At 47.2% G+C, this 18,778-nt stretch overlaps 1 protein-coding gene across 1 annotated transcript in view; it reads left to right on the top strand.

Moving 5' to 3' along the window:
• The first annotated feature begins 940 nt into the window (after positions 1-940).
• The window catches only part of PACSIN2 (protein kinase C and casein kinase substrate in neurons 2), a 135,106-nt gene continuing 117,268 nt past the window's right edge, over positions 941-18,778 (top strand). Inside the window, exon 1 of the mRNA XM_034644177.1 lies at positions 941-1,072. The gene's annotated coding sequence lies outside the window, so the exon portion shown is untranslated. The remainder of the gene's footprint in view (positions 1,073-18,778) is intronic.

The raw sequence follows: 18,778 nt of genomic DNA, 5'->3' as shown, positions 1-18,778 counted from the left end.
GGGGGCGCCTGGGTAGCGCAGATGTTAGGCGTCTGCCTTCGGCTCAGGGCGTGATCCCGGCGTTGTGGGATCGAGCCCCACATCAGAGCCTGCTTCTTCCTCTCCCACTCTCCCTGCTTGTGTTCCCTCTCTGCTGGCTGTCTCTATCTCTGTCACATAAATAAATAAAATCTTTAAAAAAAATCTTAAAAAAAAAAGATCTGTTAAAAAAAAAGGAAAGTGCTGAGGGTAGCGCGCCGTGGATGTCAGGATTTTTTTTTTTTTTTTTAACTTATTCTCTCTCTGTAGAATGGGGCTGATACCCCATCCGGCGAGGTCTGGTAAAAACTAGAAATAAAGTGCTCGGTCGTGCGGTGCCTGGTGGCTCTCCCTGGCTGCTCCGTCCACACCCCCCCCCCCCCCCCCCCCCGGTCCGTCCATACGCGCGCACACACACACACACTCTCTCTCTCTCTGCCTGGCTTAAACTAAGCGGCTCAAGAGGGATCTTACACGAGGCGGGAATCTGAGGAAGCCCTGTTGACATTGGCTTCCCCCAGTGCCCCAGGAGAGGAAACTTTCAGAACGACTACTTCCCTGAACTCCCAGTCAGGTGAGGTGCTGCCCTCCCGCGCTCCCCGCGCCTGGGTACCAGCAAAGCCGCAGGACTCTAGCCCCAGGGAGCGAGCCCGGCGAAGCACAGCCCGGGAGCGACCCAGGACAGCGACCAACCCCCCGCGCCGGCCCCCATCAGTTGGTTAAGTAGGCGCTCCCCCTTTGATGGACAGGAGACGGCCAATGGCGCCCGGGGGAGGTCCGTTTGTGCACGAGGGGGCGTGCCGCCTCCTCGCACCCTGGCCCAATCTGCGGCGCTGAAGGGGCCGAGGGGCGGGGCCTTGCGCCCAGCAGCCAATGGGACGAGCACAGCGGGCGCGGCGGGGGCGGTGCGCCGGAGGCTGGCGGCAGCGGCGGCCGCAGCGGGGCAGGGCAGGGCTGAGGAGCGCGGCCGGAGCGAGGACGGGAACCGGACCCGAAGACGCCGTCGCGGCCGGAGCGGGGTGAGCGGCGTGTCGGGAGGAGAGCGGCGGCCGAGGTGAGGGGCGCGCTTCAGGGGAAGCCGCGAAGCCGAGGGGCGCAGAGCTTCGCTGGGGGACACGCGGGGGGCGAGGGCGGCTACGGGAGCGGGGCCGGAGCAGCGGTGTGCCTGGTAAGCGCCAGTTGGAGGGCAGGGCTGGGTCCGAGGGGTAGCGGGGACAGGCGGGACACAGACGCGGATGAGCTGATTTGGGGCACTTTGACGACCGTCCTTCCTTTCCCACCCTCCCCGTGTCTCTCCTGGCTCCACGGGGATGGGGGCGGCGAGGCCTTCCTTGCGAGCAGGTCCCAGGGCTGAGGGGACAGGCAGGAGAGGCTGGGGCTGTTTGCCCGTTCCACCCTCGGAGTTTCCCAGACTGTCATTGATTCTTAGAAACGTGAGCGCCTTCTCTCTTCTGGGGTTTCCGAGCCTGCTGGGGCATCGGAGGGGTTCCTGGCTGGAGAGGAGCGATTTCTGCCCCCTAATATCAGTAGTTCAGTGGGTCTTTGGCTCCACCAGAGAAGGGCGATTTTCTTTTCGGATGGAGCTGGTCGGGAGAGCAAGCTGTGCTGCCTCCTTGGGGCCCACATAGCTCTAGCCTCTGAGGATGCTGCTCTCCAGTTGGGTGCTCAGGGGAGGGTGGACTTCAAGGTGGAGTGTGTGTAGCCATTCCTGGGTCTTCTGTACTCCAACTGTCCTGTGTTTTTTTTTGTGGTTAAGGAGGGTAGGCTGCCCAGAGTCTCCACGGCTACTCATTACACTGTTTACCAAACACTCCCTGGCTGGCCTGATGAAAATCAAGAGAACAGCTAAAAGAATTCAAACCTGAGCTGCTGTCGGTGAGCTCACAGCTTCCTTCCCTCCTCTGCAGTTCTATGCTGAAGTTCTGTTTTAACCCTCTTGGGATTGCCAGCTTGGAGCCCAGGGCAAGGAAACCAACCAGGTGGGCGCTGTTGAATGCCAGCCCTCCCGTTCTGGCCCCAGATGTTCTTACTCCACTTGATTCACAAGCCGGCTTGCAGCCTCCATATAGAGGTATTGAATAGGAGCCAGTGCAGCTTGGGTTTCTCTTGATTCACATGGGAAACTCATCTGTGTGCATTTAAACTTAATTGTAGAGCTTGGCAATCAATCTCCTTGGTGAGGTTACGTTAGTTGAGATACGAGGCCACATCAAAAACTTTTCTGTGGTGTGTGATTTTCTTTTGACAATTGTCTTCAAGCTTTAAAGAAACTGGCCAGTATAGGCTGATGATATTTACTACTTAGGAAAGTAACATAACACAGAGGAATAGAAGAGTGATTAAGTCTGCACACTTGATTCACTTTTTTGAAGATTAAAAACTCATCTGAATGGAAACAGCTCATGCTGTTTGGGAACTGGAACTTTATTACTTTTAGTCTTAAGTATATGAGAGGTCAAAATATTTAAATAACCTAAAAGTATGCATATGTAAAAAACAGTGTCTGGGTCTCGGACATAGCCTGCCCCTGGGAGATAAGGTTGTCTTTCCATAGTCCTGGATGCCTAATCCAGATCTCTGATAGCCAGACCATTTCTGGGGTGGGAGCTGAGGGGCATTTGTCTTTCACCTTTTCATTTTCTTCTCTATTCACTTGAAAATCTTCGTAGACCGAGTTAAGGACATGATGCTCATGCTTCCTGCTTGTGACAGGGTCATCAGTTAGGATGTTATGGAATATCAAAAAGATTTCATAGATTCCTTAATAATAGTAATGGTGCCTTGTGTTTAGAGATTGGATAGCATTTACCAAGGGCTTTTTGGCCACCCTCACCTCCCAGCTGACTGGAACCTGCCTTATCTGCCATCAGATTGTCATGGCCGCTTTGTGGAGGCCACCCTGTAGATTGTGGGGGTAATGACACATTCATGTGAGCCGTAGTGCTGGCTCAGTTTTTTTCCCAATTAGGTTGTTTGGAACTGCAGTGGCATACCTGAGAGCAGCGCAGCAATGCCTCAGTTATGAAGTCAGTTTGCATTCCACAGGTAGAGACCTTTCTTTATGGCCCTGGCAGTGATCCTTAACATACCTGAACACATCTTAGTGCCTGAAACCTGACTCCTGATGGGTCCCAGTGGTGGTCTCTGGGATGGCTGTGTACGAATTCCTTTAAATATTTAGTATTCAGATGATTATGTTCTGTCTGCTGACTGGAGACAGTCTTAAAAGAGGAATTCTCAAAGTATACTCAGAAGTATTCTGTGCCATGCAACATTCTTGGCATATGTGTAGTTCCAAAGATAACTATTTGAAGAACAGTAGCCATCTAAGACCACACGTGTTGGTAGTTTGATTAAAAGTACATAAAACAAGTCTCCTTTCTTTTTGTATTGATTCCTTTTTATTCCCATAATTGCACATTTGTGTTTAGTAAAACAGCACCATGTGATCTATTTTTTATTTCCTAAAATAAAATCTTCATTTTGTTTTTAATTATTTTTAAAGATTTATTTATTTTAGAGACAGAGTGCACACATTTGCGTGAGGGTGTGGGTTGGGGTAGGGACGGGCACAGAGAGAGGGTGAGAGAGAATCCCAAGCCGACTTGGCTCTGAGCACTGAACTTGATGGCAGGGTCTTATCGAAGGACCCTGAGGTCATAACCTGAGCCAAAACCAGGAGTCAGATGCTCAACTGACTGAGCCCACCTGGGTGCCACTTAATTTTTTTTTTTTTTAAGATCTTTTCTTTTCTTCCACACCTGGTGTGGAGCCCCACATGGGGCTTGAACTCACGACCCGAGATCAAGACCTAAGCTGAGATCAAGAATTGGACACTTAACTGACTGAGCCACCCAGGTGCTCCTTAAAGATTTTATTCTTAAATAATCTCTACACCCGATGTGGGGCTCAAACAACCTCAAGATTAAGAGTCACATGCTCTACTGACTGAGCCAGGCAGGTGCCCCAAAATCTTTATTTATTTATATTTTTAATAAGATTTTATTTATTTACTTAGGAAGAAAACACAAGCAGGGGGAACAGCAGAGGGAGAGGGAGAAGCAGGCTCCCAACTGAGCAGGGAGCCAGACACAGGGCTCCATCCCAGGACCACAGGATCGTGACCCAAGCCTAAGGAAGACACTTAACCAACTGAGCCACCCACGTGCCCCCCAAAATCTTAATTTTTTTTTTAAAGATTTTATTTATTTATTCATTCGACAGAGATAGAGACAGCCAGCGAGAGAGGGAACACAAGCAGGGGGAGTGGGAGAGGAAGAAGCAGGCTCATAGCAGAGGAGCCTGATGTGGGGCTCGATCCCATAACACTGGGATCACGCCCTGAGCCGAAGGCAGACGCTTAACCGCTGTGCCACCCAGGCGCCCCCCAAAATCTTAATTTTTTAATTGAGATATATTTGACATACATTTATGTGTATTTAATTTCTTTAAAAAATTTTTGATATCAAAAAATAACATTTGAGTGTTTCCTGACTGCAGGCACCACACTAGGTAGAGAGGCAAATACAGAAATGAAGGAAAAGCTGTCTCAACCAACAAAGACCTCGCAGGAAGCCTCAAGAAGAGAAAACTGAACATAGAAACTTTGCTGTGACTTTAGCAACCACACGTGCGGCGGCTTGTGTGATACACTCTGTGGCTGTTTGAGATTTGTGTGACTTTTGTCCTCCCTAGAAATGTGGTGTGGTGGAATGGGAGGAGCATGGATGGAGTTGAGCCCTGGGCCAGCCTTTCCCTTACTAACCTTGAGGCCTAGGACAGTCATATATTTTAGGGTCTGAGTTTTTATATTTGTAAGATGAGGGGCTGAGTGGTTCTTAACCTGTTGAGAATCTGATAAAAATTGTGGCCTCCTTCCCAGAAAGCGTGCAGTTTCAGAGGCCCGGGCCAGATTGAGGACTCCAGGATCACCCCATCTCTAAGCTCCCTCTCACCACTGATATTCTTTTTTTTTTTTTTTTTTTTAAAAAATTTTNTGTTTTTTTGTCTGAATTTGGATCACTAAACACCTTTCTGCCTGACTGTTAAAAGGATACTTCTTTTGTTTTTGTTATTTTTTCTTGCCATATTTTTCATAGGGACACATTTGTAGGACTTCGGTGTTTTGAGCAGAGTTGTTTAACGTTTATTGACTAAAGGGTACATTGAAATGATTACTTCTCAGTTGCTTAGCACTTGAAACACTTAAGAAATAAATGTTAAGTGAAAACTTCAAATGTTTGACTTGTTCCATCCAAATATGTACTTACAGATGGGACGTCCCTTCCAGCCTGTGAGCCTCTGGGTGGGTTTGAGAGCTGGGTGTGGATTGTGCCAATGATCATGACTACCCAGCAGTGGCTTCTTGTGGTCTTCTGGCCAGATTCTGAATATTGTAGGGACTGATTTTTTTTTTTTCAGGTTATTAACAGAGCACAGAGTCTCAGCTATGTAAAGAGCTCATGTGTACAGAAGAACACGGAATTTTAAAGACACATGGGTATTAGGTGGTTTATTACTCGTGAAAAGAATCATCATAGTAAAGATGATTTGCATACTCAAGATATGGAGGTATAGGATGGTATACAGTAGGTATCACTCAAATGTGGTATGAGTCTGTGTGGGGTCCTGTCTTCCTGATATATTATGTCTGGTACTATTATTCATTGTCCAGGCATGGAAAAAGGTTATTTGTTCGTTTCACGATGCGCTTCCTTAGGATACCCACAGGGATGAGGCAGACAAGCAGGGTCTCCCTGACGTTGAACAGAGAGCCTGATGCCATGTGTCAGCTTCCTTAGATGCGTTGCTCTCCAGAGAGAGGAATTGGTAGGGCTGAAGGCAGAAGTGAATTCTGAGCGTTTGGAAATTACCAAAAGTAGAAGCCTGGTCAGGAAATGATGCTGTTGGAGGGCAAAGCCCGTGACGAAGGGTAAGCCTCAGGCCGCTGCCACCTTGCAGGGGTGGTGTCCAGTTAAACACATGACCTGCCATAATGCCTCCTCCTTCAGCTCTGCTGGTATTTACAGGCCCTTACTCTGACCAGGAAACTTGCATCCGTAGTTTGGCCCTTCTCTTCCAGTGGCCTCCTGTCTGTTTTAAATATTGGTAGAGTGGCAGGGCTGTCACTTGGGAGCTCAGTTAGGCTGCCATGTGGAAGTGCCTGGTTTTTATGTCAGCTTCACTCCTGGGGCTGAGAGTGTTTGGGGAAGTGGGCAAGATGGCCCCCCGCCCCCGGGGGTGGGCATCCTGGCTGCTATGTGTGCAGTGAACCTGACTCCGCCCACAGCTCTGGGATCCCAAGATTAAGGGGGACTCTTGCGCTCTATAGAGGCAGCTCAGTCAGGAGGTGGACCTGGAAGCCATTGCATTACATTATGACAGTAGCAGATAGGAGTGTGTACAAAGTAGAGGGGACAGGTGGGAGGGTCTGACAGCCCTCAGGACACTGCAGAGAGCTGACCTTCAGGGAGGTATCTTTGGGAGTGGTTTTGCCAGATCCACAGGTGCTCTCCAGCTGGCGATGCCTGGAGGGAGAAGCTCAGGCAGAGGTGCAGAGCTGTAAAGAATGTGGGGGTGTGAGTGGCCTGGTGTGAGAGGAGCTGCTTCAGGTGGAGGGAGGGAAGGCTGGGTGGGCAGGCTTCAGGTTGGGTAACCTGCCTTGCATGCCAGGCTCATGTTCGGACCTCCTCCTGGAGGATGGATGGAGTTCAACGGGGAGCTGTTTAAGGGCAGTAGACACAGCAGGTAAGGAAATGTCAGTTGAGAAGTCAGGGATGCAGACAGGGAGGGGTGATCCAGGTAGCTCATTTTAACAAAGATCACCAGTGTCCCTGGAGGCTCAAAGATTGCCATTAAAGTTTCCAGGAAGCAGTGGCTGCACTCTCCAATGAAGGGCTTCCAGAGTGGGATTGGCAGCAGTCTTGCCTCAGTTTCTTTGCCTGCATTTACATTTTTCGTTGGTAACGCAGTGGCTCCTGGGTTCTGCTGCCTTTCCTGTATTTTTTTGGTCGCAGATCCATGCAGTCAGGAGGTGACTTTCACTGCCAGAGGAAGGTCATACTGCACTAAGGTGAGGGAGGTAACATGGTTTCAGAGTCACACAGCCCCAGTTTGAGTTCAGCTCTACCACTAGGTAACTGGGTGGCCTTCCTTGGCCACATGCTTCAACATCCTCAGAACTGGGATGCTGACAGCCTCCTCCTCATACAGCTGAGGAAGGGCAGTGTGGGGTATTGGACCCTGAGAGGTCAACATCTGTGCCAGGTCCATGGTGCTGGCTCAGTAACTTTGGTATCGCTCAAAGTACAATGTCTAATTAAGTGAATTTGCTAATTAAGCAAAATGTACCATTAAAGTGCTTAATTTGATGTTGTGTTATCCAGTTCTATTGAAAATCCTCTTACAATGTGTCCTTTTCTCCAGCTTAAGTATATTTAGTCTTTTTGGACCTTTCCTTGGTGACTCAGGGTTGTAGGGATGATGTCGGTATTGTTGATACGGGTGAGGCCTCTGGCCCTGCATGGAATACCTTCCCTCCCATCCTAGCACTTGGCAGGCCTGGCTCCTGTCTCCTACCAGCTCTCTGCTTCTGTCTGCTTCTGCCCTTCCTGTTGGGTTGAGGGCCTGAGGGTGGTCCTATCATCTCTGGGTTGTGAGGGCACCCCAGACTCACCAAAGCCTTGCTTCTTCTGGTTGGCGATTCTGTGGCTGAGTTGAGTATTCTAAGTTATAGAAATCCTGGGGCGCCTGGGTGGCACAGCAGTTAAGCGTCTGCCTTCGGCTCAGGGCGTGATCCCGGCGTTATGGGATCGAGTCCCACATCAGGCTCCTCCACTATGAGCCTGCTTCTTCCTCTCCCACTCCCCCTGCTTGTGTTCCCTCTCTCGCTGGCTATCTCTGTCAAATAAATAAATAAAAAATCTTTAAAAACAAAAAACAAAACAAAAAAAACCCCTAAGTTATAGAAATCCTGAGCCTGGGATGGCAGGCTGATGGTGTGACTGGAGGCGCGTGTGTAAGGGTGATGGTGGCTCATGCTGAGGTGATGAAAAATATCAGGACTTGAGAAAGTGAGTTGTCAGGTATATGGACACTCATTACATGTGTAAACTACTTAAATATAGACAGCAGTGGTAGTTAAGTTGCAGAATTATGGAAAGTTTCTCCTTGTTTCCCAAACTGCACCATTACCCTTTTACTTTCAGAATTAGTATTTAAGTAATAACTTGATTTTAGAATGAAAATATATACAAAAACAGCTTGATTGTGTAGGCATTTGCAGTTTGCCAGAACTTTCCCGTAGCTTGCATTTTGTTTCCAGAGCAGCCCTGTTGGTTGGCTTCCCTCTTTCTTGTTCAGAGGAGAAGAGGAAGGACTGGAGGGTTGGTGGTTTTGTCTGAGGCAAACCAGCCAGGACCCCACATGGGCCCCCACCCTATTTTGGGCTCCTGGGGAGCCCAGGTATGGGGCCTCTGCTGGTGCCTGCAGGCAGTCTTTAACATACAGAATAAACTGCACCTAGTGTTTTGAAGTTTCCTATTCAATTGAATGAAATTTATAAGTGATGCCCAAACCAGAGTTTGTGAGCATTTTCATATTTTAAACTATGTTTGTGTTCCATTGTACCCAATTATGTTGTCGCCAACTGAGCGTGCCAAGTCTGTGAGTTGTGGTCTTCAGAGGAACCACAGAGCAGGCTGTGCTCCCCGCACGGACCTCCAAGCCGACTATTAGTGGATTTTGTAGCCGACTGGCTGCTGGAGGATGGAGCTGGCCTGCCTGGGTGCTGTTTAGCTTGGACATGACAATGTTTTAATCAAGGAAGCAACTGTGACGGCTGCACCAGCACATGCATCATCAGCTAAGGAGTCTGGGCAGGGCCAGTGAGGAGGCCTGTGACAGTGGGGGTCGGTCAGGGGTGAGGGTCACCATCTGGGACAGGCCTCCGGGTTCTGGGGTTTCTGAGGGATCATATAAGAAGCTTTACATTCCTACTCATTTCACTCTTGCAACAAGATAGCTTTAACTCCGTTTCACACATAAGTAGGTCAAAGCTCTGAGAGATGAAGGGTCACAGGGTCATCATCAGAACGGCCTTCCACTTGACTCTGAAGCCACATTCTTTTTATTATTTTATTTTATTTTTTAAAAAGATTTTATTTATTTATTTGACAGAGATAGAGACAGCTAGCGAGAGAGGGAACACAAGCAGGGGGAGTGGGAGAGGAAGAAGCAAGGCTCACAGCGGAGGAGCCTGACGTGGGGCTCGATCCCATAACGCCGGGATCACGCCCTGAGCCGAAGGCAGACGCTTAACTGCTATGCCACCCAGGCGCCCCCTCTTTTTTTTTTTTTCTTTTAAAGTAAGCTCTATGCCCAACCTGGGGCTTGAACTCACGACCCTGAGATCAAGGGATGCATGCTATAGCAGCTGAGCCAGCCAGGCACCCCTGAAGCAGCACTCTTGCCACTGATCTTGCTACGTTGAATAGGTGGATTCTGAGTCACTCGCCCTCCTGTGAAAATAAACTTTAAATGTTAATCTTCCCTCCCTACCTCTCAGAAACACAGAAAAGAGGCAAGTTATGTGGTCTTTGTTTTAAGATAGGTTCTATGCCTGCCACTAACTTGGTTAAGATAACCGGAAAGCTTGTAGCAGTTTACACAGCAGGGAGATTAGGGCAGAAAAGGGAGAGGCTTCTCCCAGCCCAGCTGCTAGGTGTGTGATCAGGGTGATGGCCGTCATCCTCCTGTCCATCGTCTATGCATCTGCTGTCTACCTGTCCACCTGCTGCCTCTGTCCTGCTCAACTGGGAGAGGGGGGAGCAGCATGCCTGGGGATTCCAGAGCTCCCGGGTTAGGTGTGCCCTTTCCTCACCTTCCACTAGCTTATTTTGAAAGGTGTTATATGCTGTTCAAAAGCGGCGAGTTGAAAGAGAAGAAATTACGTTTCTGTAGAGCATTCATTTTGCATTATGTAAAATTGTGAAAGATCTTCACGTTTTGTTGACATTGTGATATCAAATGAAGACCAGTTGTTGGAGTAAATTAGAACAGATCATTGTTTTTTTTTTTTTTAAGATTTTATTTATTTATTCGACAGAGATAGAGACAGCTAGCGAGAGAGGGAACACAAGCAGGGGGAGTGGGAGAGGAAGAAACAGGCTCACAGCAGAAGAGCCTGACGTGCGGCTCGATCCCATAACGCCGGGATCACGCCCTGAGCCGGAGGCAGACGCCCAACTGCTGTGCCACCCAGGTGCCCCAGATCATTGTTTTTATGCTTGATAATTGTCAAAAGGTTTTTTCCTCCAATTGTCTTTTAGTTCTTTTCTTTATTTTTATTTTTTTAGTTCTTTTAAATATTGAAGGTACAACATAGAAAATAGAAATTTCTGAATACTCTTGTTTTGTTTTATCTTCCCCACGTGTAGAGGTGTTTAATGTACCTTAAGAGGAGTAGCTGCTTGGTTCCAGGCCTCAGAAGAGGCAAGAGGTGCATTGCCTCTGTTTACCTCTGATGTTGTTAGTTTGAATGCAAGGACACTGCAGGTAGTGAGATCGTGTGCCTAGTCCAAGGTTGTTCAGGTTGTCAATAGAAGAGTGGCTCTGAAGCCCACATTGACTGCACGTGCCTGCTTCTTTTTCACTAATGTTTTGCTGTTAGGACTGTATTATTCAAATCCACTTAAATATTTTATAAGATATTTTCTGGGTTTTTACTGGTCTTTAACAAGACTTTTAATGATTGCATAATTCTGTGGATGTAATGAGATTAAACCATTTCCCTACTGCTGACCATTTTAGGTAATTTCCAACTTTTTTTTTTTGCTATTGTAGATGAATTTGTAGTTTACAATTTCATTTTCCTTTTTTCATTTGTGTGATTAGTTCCTGGGAATAAATTCTCAGAAATAGAAATCCTGGATTAAAAGATATGAGCATCTTAGAGTGTTTTGAATGTCTCCTCTGTTGCTTGTGGGTTTATTTTTCTGATATTTATGGGTGAAAGTATTGAGGGATTCTTTCTCTTTAAGATGCCTTGGCCTCTAGAACTTCCAAGTATCTGTGAGATAAGAAACTTCCGTGAGATTTTCTCAAATGAGTCATATTTCCTTTCTAGGTTTCTGGATATCATTTTACTTGACTTAGATACTTTCTTTTCATAAGCAAGAAACAGTCTTTGAAAAAGCCTTACTACTGTGTTTATGGTCACCCGAGCTAATGTTCTACATTCCCAAGGTTGTAAATGTTTGTGGTTGCATTCCTTCAGCAACCCAGTGGTCCTGATACTCGGAACCACAGCATCTCTTCAGACTTGTTCTTTTCCTCTTTTACGGTGTGCAAATTGGGAAGGATTCTGCCAGGTTATCGCTGCCGGGGTCATTGGTATGGCAGGACAGCCTGGTGATCAAGCGATCCTGCAGGTTTTACCTCGCATAACTTCTAGAGGCCGCTCTCACAGATGCGGCTGGCTCTGTTGTTAGAGACCAACAGCTCAGAGAACATTCTGGGAGGTTTATAATGTTGGTGCTTACTCTCCTTGTTTTTATGTTTGTCTTTCTGTTGGGAAGTTGCTGTGTCCTTCCCTGCCCTTCACAGTGTCCCTTTGCCATGAGCTGGCTGGCTGTTTCATCTTCCACTGTCCCTTCGGTATCCACCCTCAGACTGAGCAGGGTCCTGTTTTCCAGGTGGCTCCTTTTTCAGGGTCTGCAAAAGAAAACATGCTTATGAGGGACGAGGAGGGGCTCAGGTGGGGAGCAGTGCTAGGCTTCAGGGCCTCAGCTGTCACCCTCCGTCCTCTCCCTTGGACTCCTGCTGCTTCCCGTTCGTTCTCTGGCCCCTGGGGGACAAAAGCTCTTTTCTTGGTTCCTCTTATCCTAGCTAAGAAAGGCTGACATCCACAGCAAAACAAAAGACATTACTACACGCTAAAGTAGAAAGAAGAGGAAATGATCACGAACAACACAGAAGCGTGGCAAGAGTGTTGCTTCTCAGAGACAAGTGGGTTTTTGCTGCCCGCACTGCATGGCTAGCCTAACTGCCTTGACTGCACTCGGCGCTGCTTGGATTCCTGCTGCCCCTCCCCACTAATGTTTATTCTGTCAGTAAACCCAAATTTTATTTAATTTTTTTAAAGATTTTATTTATTTGACGGAGAGAGGACACAGCGAGAGAGGGAACACAAGCAGGGGAAGTGGGAGAGGGAGAAGCAGGCTTCCTGCTGAGCAGGGAGCCTGACACGGGTCTCGATCCCAGAACCCTGGGATCATGACCTGAGGTGAAGGCAGACGCTTAATGACTGAGCCACCCAGGCACCCCTAGACCCAAATTTTAGACTCATGCTTTGCGCTGTGCTTGGCATTCTGTGTTTGTATCACAAGTTTGGAAATTGTACTTTGCCCTGGTTTCCACAGATGCCTAAGTGTGCCTAGGTTGGCTGTTGCCTAGGCAACTGGCTGAGCCTTTGGTTGCGTGTGTGGTGAAGGCTCTGGCAGGGGCTAGAAGGCTCGGGCATCCTTGCAGCTTCTTAGCCAAGCTGGATGGTAACTACCAAGTCCCAGAGGCACATGCTCTTAGCTTCCCTTTGTCTTTCCCACACTTCCTGTTTTATTTCCCAAGAAATGTCTGCTCAGCTGCCCTGACTGGGTGCGTGGCATGGCATGGGGCTACTTCATTTCAGGACAGGCCCTTTGGTAACTGACCATGAGGCATGATTCCTTAGCAGCCTTTGACCCAAGCTTTATTCAGGGCTCAACGGGGTGCAGGTTATTGCCCCACCTGAACTGGTTTTTTACGTCATCATTATCATAATGATGTTTCAAAATTTAATACTTATGGAGGCTTATTTTGAGGCAGGTGCCCTACTTTTCAGTGCATGATTACACTTATCCTTAGGACAGCTTTGTTTTGCAGGTGGGAGGCTGGGCTTAGGTTAAGTGGCAGGCCTCATAGCTAGGCAGGGGAGGGTGTGTGTGTGTTCGATCAGTGAACAGCTCGGGGTTGTGGAATTCAGCAAACTAGGCCTGAGGGCATCATCAGAAATGCCAACAGAAAATAAAGTGTGTCCGTTTTGTCCCGGACACCTCCCTCCTCTGATTGGTTCCCTTAGCTGTCAGAAATGGAATCTTTGCCTGATTGTCACATCAGATTGCCTTGCTCAAGGACGGAAACATGAGTGGAGCCTCCTTTCAAGCCCCTACATGGTAGACAGTATAGACACTTGAAGTTACCAAATATGTATGTATTTACTGTTAGTAAAATTGCATGATCTCCTCCTCGGTCCATACAATTGCCTCGTGAATGGCATTTGAAGTGCACGCTATTTAGTACTTGGCTTAAAGGAGGAGGAGATTTGGGGCACCTGGGTGGCTCAGGTGCTTAAACATCTGCCTTTGGCTCAGGTCATGATCTCCGGGTCCTGGGATTGAGCCCGGCATTGGGGCTTCCAGTTCAGAGGGGAGTCTTGCTTCTTCCTCTCCCTCTGCCTCTCCCACTGCTCATGCTCTCTCTCTCTCTCTGTATTTCTCTGTCTCAAATGAATAAATAAAATCTTTAAAAAAAAAGATTTATATGCACACTGGTTTTTTCCACATCAGACAGTTGTTTTCTTATTTTAACTTTTAAGGCACTGCCCAAAGGACAGAGTAAGTTGCTTTTAAAGTTTGTATCCTCTGTAGTGGGTGGAATGGAATAGCATCTGTGATCTTGACTCAGCCCCTGACATAACAGAATCATTATTCTGACTGGAAGTTTGCAAGCTGCCATCCTCCTGGCATCAACAGCTGCTAGTTCTTTAAATATTTACATTTAATAACTTTATAGCTCTGCTTCCTTCTCAGGCTTGCCACAACTTCATGCCAAACAGAACTGCACCTTTAGAGTTATTCTGAAACATGACTACAAGCCAGGGTTAAGTTTCTCTGCAGCCAGTTCACATCATGGAGGAGCAGTTGGGTTTCTGCTCGGTGCTAACTCAACATTGCAGTGTCCAGTTATTCTTCCTGGTTAGTTGGGTCTGGAGCAGCCCTGGGGCTGGGAGAGGGAAGTCATCCCTTTGTCTCTGCGCCCAAGGGATGACTGTTGAAAGTCAAGTCCTGAGGGAGTCGGGGAGGCATTCTAAATAGTTTTCAGTCTAAAGGGGTGAGGCAGAGTTGGAGGAGTCCAGATTTGAAGTCAATAAGATGGAGGTTGGGGAACCGGGGGGGGTGACTGAGGAGAGAATATGTAGGGTTGTCTGTGGGAAGCAGCTGTGTGGCTTCTTTCCCTGGCTAGGAGGCTGTTGCTGGGGGTGAGGGGCAGATGTTCAGGGGCTGCAGTGAACCCACAAACCATATATATGTATATAATCTGTATCAGTGTTGTCCTAGATTGGGTACATGGGGCTCCTCCCTGGGACCCTCTTCCAATGTGACTCTCCCCACAGGGTGAGGAATCTGAAAGGCCAGTGGTTGTGCCTACCTGGAACCTGTGCTTCCCCTTCCAGACCTCGCATGGAAACAGAGACCCTGAAATTCCTCCTAGTTCACTTGTAAGAACTGTGTAGACTTCTTCCCTGCCTGGGTCCCACTGAGGGTGACACACACTTAAAGCTGAGAGGTGGCCACATGGCGGATGTGTACAGGTAGTATGTGCATGGAAGGAGCTTGGGTGTGCAGGCTGGAGTGTTCCCATGATCACATGTGGGGGTCCTGTGGTGCAGGGCACTGCTCTGGATTCGTTGTGTATTTGTTTTCTTGAAATAAGAGAGTCCATGCTTATTCAATGTGTTTGGCCCTGCCATCTCTGCTGCTCATGGCACCCTGCAGAGCTTGGAGGGGTCCCTCCCTGTTTGACAGCTGGGGTTTGGGGAGGTGTTGTCCCCTTCTCAGCTGTTCTTACCACTAAACCAGCCACACATGGTGAGGATCACTTGTAGTGCTCCATTTTACCTAAAGTCCTCTAGGGTTTGGCTAATTGGGATCTTTTGGATTTTGCTAGCATTCTGGCACAATATCAGAAGATTCCAGTCTATATCATGGTCTTTTTTAGAGCTCTTATTTTATTTCCACTTTAGCTTAATGGACTTTAGCCTGGAAGATTCCCCAGTGAACAGTTTTAGTGTTGACTTAAGAAACTTTCCTTGCAGCAAAACACAGATACTCTGGCTTTGGGGTAAATAGCTCTTCTTTCTTCTTTTACTTCTTCAGCAGCCAAGTAGCACTCTAGAAACCTTTTGGGGCACATACTTCTTGTGTCTTCTTGTCCTCCGGGAGGGGAGGACACAGTGTCTTGGGTCACTGCCACGGTTGCAGTGTCCCACCGTACACATGACCTTCCCCAGTGCTGTTGGAGCTGGGGTGATTCCCCTCCAGGAGCAACTACCAGGTTGGAGATGGAGATGAGCCCCGGAACTGTCTGAGGACTGTGCAACCTTTAGTATTCCCAGCCCAATGGGTCACAAAAGCTGGTCTGAAATGGTATTGTCACCAACGTGAGAAAAAGGACTGTGTTGTTTTTATATGTTAAGATTAGCAATTACCTTTTCTTGGGAAGGGCTCTCTTCTGGTATAAAATTGTGGCCATTCTGTCTTTTAGTTTTAAAATGTCCTTTTCATGTTGGTGAAAAGAACTGGTAGTTTTTAAAGAGTATTCTTACTTGACAAAAAGTAAGCAGCTTTATGTTATTCTTCTCCCGAATTTTAATTTTTAATTTTATTTTTAATTTTTATTTTTTTTAAGGTTTTATTTATTTGACAGAGACACAGTGAGAGAGGGAACACAACAGGGGGAGTGGGAGAGGGAGAAGCAGGCTTCCCGCCGAGCAGGGAGCCTGATGCGGGGCTCGATCCCAGAACCCTGGGATCATGACCTGAGTTGAAGGCAGATGCTTCACCAACTGAGCCACCCAGGTGCCCCCAAATGTTAATTTTAAGTAGGTTCCACGCCCAGCATGGGGCTTAAACTCATGACCCCGAGATCAAGAGTCGCATTCTCTACCAACTGATCCAGCCAGGCATCCCTACTGCTCCCAAATTTAAATAGTTTGAGTATAATTAACAAGCAGTAAGTTGCATGTGATGATCAAGATAATGAACCTATCCATCACCCCCAAAATTTTCCTGAGCTACTTTAGTCCCTTCTGCCTGCCCCTTGTCACTCCTAGGCACCTGCTGGTCTGCTTTCTGTCCTTGTACACTAGTTTGTATTTCCTAGAATTTTACAGAAATGGAATCATACAATATGTATTTGTTTAAGTCTGGTTTCTTTCAGCAAAATTATTTTGAGATTCACCCGTGTTGTAGCATCTATCTATTTCATTCTTTTATCTAGTGTGTGGTTTCCACAGTTTGTTCACTCATTCACCTGTTGATGGACATTGGGGCTGTTTGTGATTGGGGCCTATTACAAGTAGAGCTTCAATGAACATTTGAGTTCAAGTCTTTGTCCATAAGTTTTCATTTCTCTTGGGTAAATACTAGAGTGGAATGGCTGGATGATATGGCAATGTTTAACTTTTTAAGACACTGCCAAGCTGTTTTGTGTTTTTAAAGTGTTGTACCATGTCACACTCCCACCGGCAGTGTGAGAGTTCCAGTTCTTGCGTGTCCTTGCCAACACTTGCTGTGGTCTGTCTTTGTTGCCATTCTGGTAGGTCTGTAGTGGTGTCTCATTGTGGTTTTAATTTGCATTTCCCTAATGACTAATGATATTGATCATCTTTTCATGTGCTTATTTGCTGTCTGTATACCTTCTTTGGTGAAGTAGCTATTCAAATCATTTGCCCATTTAAAAAATTGGTTTGCTTATTTTATTACTTTTGAGATTTCTTTATTCTGGATACAAGTCCTTTATCAAATATGTGATTTGTAAATATTTTCTCCCTGTCTGTAGCTTGTCCTTTCATTCTCTTAACAGTGTCTTTTGAAGAGCAGAGGTTGAAACAGTTTAATGAAGTCTGTTCTAGGGTTTGTATTTTTTTGGTTGGTGTCATAGCTAAAATCTTTGCCTAATCCAGGGTCACACATATTTTTGTATATTTTCTGTAGTTTTATAATTTTAGGTTTTACATTTAGGTCTGTGATCCATCTAGAGTTATTTTTTGTGTACAGTATAAGGTATGGAATGCTGTTTATATTTTCACATGTGGATAGATATCCAGTTATTTCAGCACTATTTTTTGAAAAGTCCCCCAAATTTTTGGGGAAAATTTTTAGTTAGTGAAATCCAAAGACCTGGTAATTGTGGTTCTAGGCATACAGATCTCTTCCCTTTTGTGACTGTTTACAGTTCTCCTCAGCCTCACACAGCCTTCCTTTTTCTTTATTTCACTTGTGACTTAAGCTCCTTGATGGCAGAGGCCCTCTCACCAGGTTGGGTGTGAGAGGGGCTGGGAGAAGTATGCTGGGGTCTCCTGTGGTCTCTTCCTCTATTCCGGGTTTTCCAGAGTCCTGAGCACAGAGCCTTTGAAGACTTCCTGGTGGGTAGGTTCTGGGCAATGTCTCATGTGTAGAGGTGATTGTGGAGGCCTGCCGGGTATAAAATGATGAGGGGACAGCGAGCCTTCTGTGCCTGGGTGGATGAGGTGCGGCCCAGGCTAGAGATGTGGGAAGGTGAATGGGGTCATTCACTGTCTGTGTGGGCTGGCAACGGTGTGAGCTGCCTCAGACTGAGGGCCCCGTTGGCTCAGCTTTATGACCATGTGTGCAAGGGGTGGGATGCTCTTCTTTTCCCTTCAGTCCCAAAGGGGTCTGTGCAGCCTCCACCTTTGTACTGATGTACAGCTGCTTCACAGGCAGCCAGAAAGTCATCTTCGTCTGCTTTTTGACCTGTGCGCAGTTGATCTTGCTTTCTGCTGGTACTTCTGGTGCTACTGGTACGAGCACTGCTAATACTATCACCAGCACCTAACAGCAATGGAGCTTTTCTTGCATTCTGAGTCCTTTGTTTGCGTTACCTTACATGAACCCTCTGGGGGGCTACAGCCCATTTTACAGATGAGGAAAGAGGCGCAGAATAGGTGACCAGATGTAAGATGTCTTTGGGCCATGCTTATCAGTAGGTTACTGAATGTTGCAGGAGGGATTTGGTTTAACATTTTTCATTAACTCTTTTGAACCAAACTAGGAAGGGTGATTTACTTTGCTCTCTTCTGAGTCTTCATTTCCTTATCAGCAGTGGGAGCAGTTGGGCTGCTGTTTGGCCAGATTAAAATTCTTTTAGTGGCTCCCTGTTGTCATCACAGTAAAGTCCAAGCTTGTGATCTGAATTCTGCTTACCCCTTCAACCTTATCTCTTGCCACAGTGAACTTGGTGTGTTTCTTTCCACGGATGCTGTTACCTCTGCTGCAAATGCCTTTTCTTCTGTCGTTGCCTGCTGAACTCCTGCTCATCCTTCAAAACTCAGCAGTACTTTCACACCCCCCATCCCAACCCTGGTCCTGCAGAGTATAAGGCCCTTACCTGTCCCAGTGCATCTCACTTATGGTATGATTGACTGACTGTGGGCTGGTCTGCTGGGCGGGGCACTCAGTGAGGTGGAGGCAGGGGCTGCCTTTCATATTGGAATCCACAGCTCTTAGGTCTGTGCTGGCATGTAATAATAGGCAGGTAGACGTTTGTGGGATGAATGAGTGTGGTGTGAGTAATATGTGGACCCTCAGTTTTCAGGGCTGCCTTAATAGGGGAAGCAACGTGGACTGACTGCAGAAATTAGGTGTATTTAAAAAGCGTCAATGAGTCCTTTAAATCTTGAGCCAGACTTACATAATCTTTTTTT

Source organism: Ailuropoda melanoleuca, chromosome 15 (genome assembly GCF_002007445.2).
Source record: "Ailuropoda melanoleuca isolate Jingjing chromosome 15, ASM200744v2, whole genome shotgun sequence".
In the NCBI taxonomy this organism is placed as follows: domain Eukaryota; kingdom Metazoa; phylum Chordata; class Mammalia; order Carnivora; family Ursidae; genus Ailuropoda; species Ailuropoda melanoleuca.
Note: the sequence above shows the minus strand (reverse complement) of the source record. Positions and strands in the feature narration are given on the sequence as shown.